Below are 8105 nucleotides of genomic sequence, written 5' to 3'. Positions count from 1 at the left end.
TTCAGACACTCCCATGCGATCGGCACCCTGGAAAAGAAGAATGCTCCCTCCTACATGGATCTGATACCTTTATTCACAAAAGTAAAGTAAAGAAGTGTCCTTTTTAAATTAACCTCGCAGTGATAGTTTTGCCAGCATAGTTCGTTTCAACATGTGCCCATCTGTCTGAGCAGACAGCTACAATCCATTCAATCATGTTTAACAAGACGGGCAATCAATGTAAGACACTTTAGTTTAAACTGTAACAATTCAGGTAGTGCAACAGTTTAATTATGCAGATCTGCATAAGGAGCATTTGCCCTACAGTTTCTCAGCAGATTCAGGGCATTTGCCACGAGTGGGTGACTTAACACTGATATTTGAATCCTTTATACCCAGATTATGGTGCAATTTGAGCTTGTCAGGTATGAAAAACCGTAATTTGCACCTTGCAAGTAATTATTGATTGAAACATGCACACACAATGCTACAAGATAAATGAAGCTCATAGCTTTAGTTAAAGGTCACGTAGTTTTGGTTAAGAACGAAAGCTACTAGATCTCCTTGTTTCAGAGTAGCAGCCGTGCTAGTCTGTATTCGCAAAAAGAAAAGGAGTACTTGTGGCACCTTAGAGACTAACATTAACACCCACTAGGTCTTTGGGTTCCTTAAGTCCAGATTCCCAGTAGTGTAGACACCCCTACTGATCAGCCCAGATCTGCTGAACACCTGAGCACCTTGCAGCTCCCAGGGAAGATGGCTGAAGCTGGGAGGGGGCCAAGCACATCTGAAAATCATACTCAAGGTCTAGTCTCTTGTGCACGGCAAAAGGACACTGCATGTGTAATAGTCCATGCTGTGACTAATGAGAAGACAGAACTCTGGCCAAACACAGGCAAGCTGGACCTCTCAAGCATTCCCAGCTGCCACCCCCAAATTTACATCCCAGAGGAGCTTGTAACAGGTAGGACCATATTACAACAGGATTGGTTTCCTGGAGCAACTCAGGCAAAGATCTTGGGGTACAGGACCAGAGCAACCCACGAAAACATTCCAGGCTTCCAAAAGAGAACTGAAACCACAACTTGTAGCAGTGACTTGTGTGTGCCCAACTTGAGACCCCGTAAAGGGACCTGGCTAGAGACCGGGTGAAACATGGCCCTCTCTGGTGTCTCAGCATTGGCCCCAGAACACAATGATCATGCCTGCCTAGCTTGGCCCAGAGGCCTAAGAAAAAATCATTAAAAATCACAACTGCGTCTTAAGAAGTTTTGCAGTTCTCCACAAATCTGGATCGGCTGAGGGCAGAGCACTGAGGTTCCCACTTCAAGAGAAAACAGGCCCATCGGTATTTTAAAAACCAGGCCAGTCCCTACAAATGTTTGGGTCTGAAACACTGACAAGACTTCACCCAAAAGTTTGCTGCAAAGAGCACTGCAAAGGAGCTCTGTGGCACTCAGGAAAATATTAAAAACAGAGCCAAGGAGATAGACTTTTACTGACTATTGTGCAGACAAAAGGATGTGATCGTACGTCACACGTCACATATTGCAGCCAACAAATTGCATCAGAAGAGGAATCCAGGGAACAGCCCCCAATCCCAGCGGTTTGCCAGCTCGCTGCCTGAACCCAGGAGAGGGGTCGCATCGCAGTCCTACCCGAGAGTCTGAACAAGGACGACAGATTAAAAGACATCTTGCTAAATGGCCGTCGCTCGGAGAGACTCCCGAAAGAATCCCAGCCCCACAGATTCTATGGCCCAAATATGTCCCGATGCCACTTCAGCAAGACCAGCCTGTTGTTAAAGAGGTAGCAAAGCTGGCTCCCAAATCCGACACCGTACCAGGACGTAGACCCAGCCAGCAAAGCCAGCCGCAAGTTGCGATGGGCAGGGCCCGAGCGTTACAGGCCTGTGCCAGAGAGGTGCCGATGGGAACTGTTTTACCCGGCGCGAAGCAGACCTCATTACCAAGGTGGACACTGCCCAGGTGTTTCATGGAGGAAGGCGGCCAATGACCTGAGACGCAGCTTGCCTCTGTTCGTAGCCTTCCCTCTTGGCGCTAACGTTACGGCCTTAACACAATCAAATCGGTCTTCACAGGAGACGGCGATTCCAACTCCCACCTCTGGCAGGAGCCGTCGGCAGAGGGAAGGAGGCAATGGGACAGGTAGACTCAGCAGCAGCAGTTTGGGATATATGCAAGTCGGGGACGACCAGCTGCAGTAGCCAGGAGTTTTTAACCCATGCCAGCAGACGGCGCCAGTCCTGCAGTGTCAGAGGAGAAGTAAGCGACCAGCACGCTATCCTCCTTCCTCGCTTGAGACAATAAACTCTGAGCGGCCTGTGTCTGTACGCAGAGAACGGGCAGGAGAAGCATGGCCTTAGGAGCCCACGACTATCTCCATTAGGTGGTCGAGGTCATGCCAGTCTCTCCCTGCCGGGGCTCCGCTGGCCTGGGAGGGCTGCCAGCTGCCGGGCGCTTCTGCCCCGAGGCTCTCGAAGCCCAAAGTGTCAATGTTGGAAAACAGGTCATCCCCGGCCAGGTCGCTGAGGTAGCCGGAGTCCAGGTTCTCAAAGCTCCCGAAGAAGGAATCAGCAGTGCTGGCCTGAGGCCATGCTTCCCCCAAAGCAGTTCTCAGTCTCAGGTTTGCCCCGGCGTCTCCCAGCAAACCCCAGCGCAGCTCCTCAGCCGCACAGCGGCTGCCCGTTGTCTCCAGCCCATGGCTCTCTCCAGCGTCTGGCTGCCGGTGGTTCTGGGACGAGCCAGCTCCAAAGAGATGCCCCAGCTCCGCTTCTTCCACAGCAGGCATGGGATCTGCAAGTGAGTCCTGCAGACCACCGGGATCCCACGCCAGCTCCGGCACCTCCAGGATGGCGGGGACAGTAGAGGCTGCAGAAAAGTCATTGCCTGCAAACCCTGCTGTCTCTGTGTTGCCTGGGCCTTTTGGAGGCTGGCTTGCCACCTTGGACCGGGATGTCACCTCCCGGGCCACAGATGGGGGGGTAACTTCTGTTTGGACAGGAGGTGGATGCGTAACAGCCGGGGGATTCAGGCCAGGTAGGAGGCACTTTTCCAGGCACATCTCTTCCCAGATTTGATGGAGGGTGTTGCAGATCAGCACCTGGCGCAATAGGTTAGGCCTTTTCTCCATGCATTCCTTCCTGAATTTATGCACCGTGGCGTGGAAGAGACACTGGTGCAGCTGCGCAGACAGCTCGGCGTCCTGGGGGGCCACAGCATCGCTTGAGACATCTTCCCTCACCGAGAGTTTTGCGCTTCACTCCCGCAGGCATTGCTCCCTGCAAGGAAGAGGTGTGGGGGGGGAGGCGAGTTAGAGAAACCGCAGCATTGTCTTTCTATAAACCATCTCAGACACCTCCCCTCCAAAAGTCTGGCAACAACTGGCTGAACACTCAAAGTCACTAGCCACAAGAGATGCTCTGAGTGCCTGCTTATCTCAGTCAAGTCTCTTCCTACTGATTTTTCGTCTCTGCAACAGAGCACGTTACTTCTACACACCCTGCAGTCAGCCAAGAGACAAACGCTGCCGAAGAGAAGGCCAGGATATTGAGAAAAGTCAAAGATCCACCTGGACCAAGCAGGGCGAAGGTAAGGCAGGAACGCAGCAGATTGAGTTTTAGCCTCAGGCCATGTCTACACAACAAAATTAAGTGGACGTACGTTGGCGTACAGCCGCCACAGTAATTCCACCGCTTGTGCACATCTACACGCAGCTCCCAGTGTCGGCGTGCGCAGCGTCACCAGGAGCGCTGGCACCGGTTGTACCATCAGCACGGGGGATTGTGGGACGGCTCCTGAAAGCCAGGAACAGCCAGTGTCTACTCTGACTCCGTGTCGACCTCACTCCATGGACCGTGACTCCGTGCCGCGTGGGGAGGTGGAGTTATTAAGGGGCGGAGCGGGGCGGTTACGTCAACGGGAGCAAAGTTTGAGTGTAGACGCTTTCAGAGTTCAGGCGGCGTGAGCTCCCTTGTGTCGACCTAACTGTGCAGTGTAGCCCAGGGCTAAGCTCGAGCTCAGGGGCACATCTACTCCGACAGCGGACTCGGAGGGGTCTCTCTCGCTGTCTTTACTCCACCCGCAAGAGGCGGATCTAGACTGACTGTCAATCTAGCAGTGTCTACACTGGGGCTTAGGCTGGGTCTCTCTGGGGTGTGACGTTTTTACACCCCCCCGCAGCAAAGTAGCTGGTAGGTATGTTCACATCAGTGCTGAGTCCAGGCCGGACCACAGGACCCGGGGATTTAATCACGCTCAGTGAGCTCCATCGAGATAAAAATGCTCCGTTCCCCTAATCAGGTGAAGCCTTGTCTACACTTAGGAGATTTGCAGGCCTGGCAAAGCCTCCCAGTTAGCACAAGGACAGGTTAGACCAGCGAGAGCTTTCCCCACCTCCGAGTGAAATCAACCATCCCAGCAAGAGGACTTTGCCAGGATCACGGCGTCCTTACAAGGGCTCTCGCCCGCCAACTACCTCAGCGAAAAGCCCCGAACCAAACGTTGCTGGCCAAACCAAGTGTAAAGCAGCCCTGGGTCTCCCAAGCGCCACCCAGCTGGAATGAGATCCTAGTGCCGCAGTTCATCCCCCTCCGCTTTCCCCAGGGGACGATCGTCCACAATTCCCAGCCGATTCTTGCAGGAAGAGCCAGCACTGGCCTGCCAGCCCCGCCGAAGAGGAATGGGGTAAAGGAGAGAAGTGGAAGCTGTTTGCCTCCATAGCCAGCGTTCAGACTGAGCAGTGACTGAATTAAGCCCAGTCTGCCAAAGGGTGTCAAGGGTCGCTCCTGATAAGCGAGGGATCTGGGCTCCAGCTCCGGCTCCCAGGCAAACCTGACAAGCGCTGATGGGAGACGCCAGTCATTTGGGGCCAGCAATCTCGGCTTCTGGTTTGGTGAAGCCAACCCCAATTATTTGGGCGCCTATTATTTGGGCAGTTCCCAGCCTGAGGGCCTGCACCCTGGGCCAAGAGGCGTTTCACCAGGGTCCTGGGCTGACACCCGGCCCTGTGGGAAGCAGGCTCCCGCCCAGCAACGAGCACCCCTCCCCCTCCCATGGACCGGGACATTATAAAACCTGAGTCATGCCTGATTCCTGCACCCCCCTTGCCCACAACCTTCCACCAGCAGAAACCCCATTGCCCCTCCCTCCCACCCCCCAGCCCCACTTCAAGCCCTCCCCCCTCTCCACTAGCACTTAGAGGGAACAGATGACCATCCCCATTCCACCCTTGCACACCCCATCCCAGCCTCTCCCCCATACCCTCCCCCACCACACACACCCCTCTGCCCTGCTGTTCCTTTCCCCCTCCCGCAGCCCTGTCCCCACCTCCACCTCCACCTCCCTCCCCCAACCAGCCTTCAGCTGCAGATGTAGTTCATAGGGAGGGCTGCGGGGGTGGGGGGGAAACAGGACTGCAGCAAGGGGGGGAGGGGTGCGGGGGGCACAGATAAGGGGTGAGCCGGGAGGGGCAATCCCGATTGCAGGGCTACTGGGTGGAGGGGTGCAGGGGGGACACAAATAAGGGGGGAGTCCAGCCCCCATTGCAGGGCTGCTGGGGCTCAGGGGGGCACAGATAAGGGGTGAGCCGGGGGGGTCCAGCACCCATTGCAGGACTGCAGCCCCAGCGCAAAATCCCAGCCCAGCCCAGAGCCCAGATCGCGCCCCCCCATGGGGCCCGGGGTGCGGTCGGTACCTACCATGCTCCACTCACAGAAGTTGGAGCCTGAGATTTGCACAGGCCGCCTGCGGGCCCCCCTCCCTGGCCAGCCGGCCCTGCCCCGGGGCCATTGGCTGGTTCAGATGCCTCGGGCGGCTGGGATTGGCCGGGCGGGGCACTTACCTGGCCCCTCTAGGTGTCTCCGGCCCGCCCCCTGGGGTTTGCGATCGCCTCCCCCCACACACCTGGGACCCCCCCGCATCCCCGGGGCTGAAACAGCCAACCCGGGAGCGAGCGAGCAGCTGGACTCCTGGGTTCTGTCCCTGGCTCTGGGAGCCAGGACTCCTGGGTTCTGGCTCTGGGAGGGGAGTGGGGGCCAGTGGTTAGAGCGGGTGGGAGCCAGGACTCCTGGGTTCTGGCTCTGGGAGGGGAGTGGGGATTTGGGCCTGCTGGTTCTTTCCCTGGCACTGGAGAGATGTGATCTAGTGATTCTATGGTTAATGCCTTGGCCTCCCCTGGGCTCTGTGGCCTGTTGCTGCCGGTCCCTGTGTGACGTGGGGCTAATGCTACCCCAGGGAGACTTGTCCCATTGATGGGTGAGTGAAAGCTGCCGGATACAAGCCGGGCAGCACTGGTGTGTTGTTTGTGCTGCACCCACTCTGGCTAGCTGGCTTCCACCGGGCCACAGGAAATGGGGCAGGTTAGGAGCTGCCCCCTTGGGAGGTGGTTTATTGCTGTGGTGCCCAGGGTGCCAGGCGCTGGACAGACACAGAACAAGACGCCGGCCCTCTTGGCCTCCAGTGAGGTTTCCTGGGAAGCTGGGGAAGTCTCGGGAAGGAGTGAGGTCGTCTCTCAAGAGTCATCCTGCCCCCAAACCCAAAATCTGACCGTTTTCCTTCCTCCTGGGAGATGCTTTGGGCAGCAATGGAACAAGGGCTCTCATCTGAGAGCCGGCAGATCCCTGTCCCGCCCCCATTTCCCCAAGAGGTGGGGGGGGGCTGGAGCCAGGTGTCCACCCGCAGCTCACAAGGGAGAGCTTCCTCCCCCCACCCCAGCTGGTGTTTTGTGAACTTGCCTGGGGGCCCAATCCTGGAGGCCCAGGTCAGGCACTGCCCGCGAGGCCCACAACTGAACGCTCTGTCCCCCGGCGTGGGAATCGCTCGGGGCTCTGGCAGGATACAGGCACCCGGACGGACGCCAGGAGCGAAGTGGCAGCATGTATGCCCAGGGGCCGAATGGAGTCTGCCAAGCTGGAGGCTGGTGCACTGCGGTGGCACCTAAACCCTCTGGAGCTTCGAGGCTCGCACCCGGGCTGCCCCTCGGGGAGATCTGATCGAACATCAGGCCAGGGCTAGGCAGGTCAGGCGGGAGCCGCTCAGGGTCCCTTCCCACCTTAAAAATGTCTGAACAATCTGGTTACAGTGGCTCAGCAGGGTACAGCACCTTGTTCTCCCACTGTGGATGCAGCTTCAACGCCTGGCTCTACCAATACCTCCTTCTATGGCCTTGGGCAAGTCACCGCATCACTCTGTGCCTCAGTTTCCCCAAATGGAACTTGGGTGCTATCCCTTTAAGCAGCTGGCAGCTCCACTGAGGCACTCCCTGGGGTGTAGAGCCCATCAGAGGAGCAGTGTGTCTCCATGGCTAGGCCTGGCACCGTGTACAGAATTCAGGAACATGGTTATTGGTCCAGGTCTCCCGAGTGCCCCTAGGCCGGTGGTCTGACCACTGCCCCCAGCAGAGTCCATTGTTCTCAGGGGCCAGTACAATCCCTAGTGGACTAGCCCTTACTTCATCAGCCGCCAGTTCCCCCTCCGGCACGTGGAGATGCCTGCCTGCCATGCAGGGCACCAGGGGCTAATTGGCTAATATCTGTACAGCTGTAAGGGGGCAGGTTACTCCTGAGGAATCCCCCCCGGATCACATCAAAGTCCATCTGGCCCAGTATCCCATCTACAGCAGGCCAGCAGTAGCTGCTCCAGAGACCCCATGGTGCTGCTGCCCCCTTAGCTCAAGGGTTAGAACAGTGCCTTGGCAGAAAGGACACCCAGGGCCTATTCCCAGCTAGGGCAAGTCACTTTCCTGCTCTGTGCCTTGATTTCCCCAGCTGTAAAATGGGGATAATGGTCCTGCTCATCTTTGTGAAGTGCTTTGAGATCCAGGGCAGAAAGGTGCTGGGTGCATGACGTGACAATGCTGCCCTGCAGCCGGGGGTGCCAACTGTCCCATATTCTCCCTGCAGCTGGGGGTGCCCACTGTCCCCATATTCTCCATTGTAGTTTTACTATCTGCATCTGGAGCCCTGGCTATTCCTGCTCATCCGAGCCTTGTTTAAACTAGGGCGCTATTGCAATCTAGTGGCAAGGAGTTGCACAGGCTAATCCCACAATGACCCTCCATGGAGAACCCACACACTGGGGAGCCGGCTGCTCAGAGATTAAAGAGAC

Source organism: Dermochelys coriacea, chromosome 23, assembly GCF_009764565.3.
Source record: "Dermochelys coriacea isolate rDerCor1 chromosome 23, rDerCor1.pri.v4, whole genome shotgun sequence".
NCBI classification, from domain to species: Eukaryota; Metazoa; Chordata; order Testudines; family Dermochelyidae; genus Dermochelys; species Dermochelys coriacea.
Note: the sequence above shows the minus strand (reverse complement) of the source record.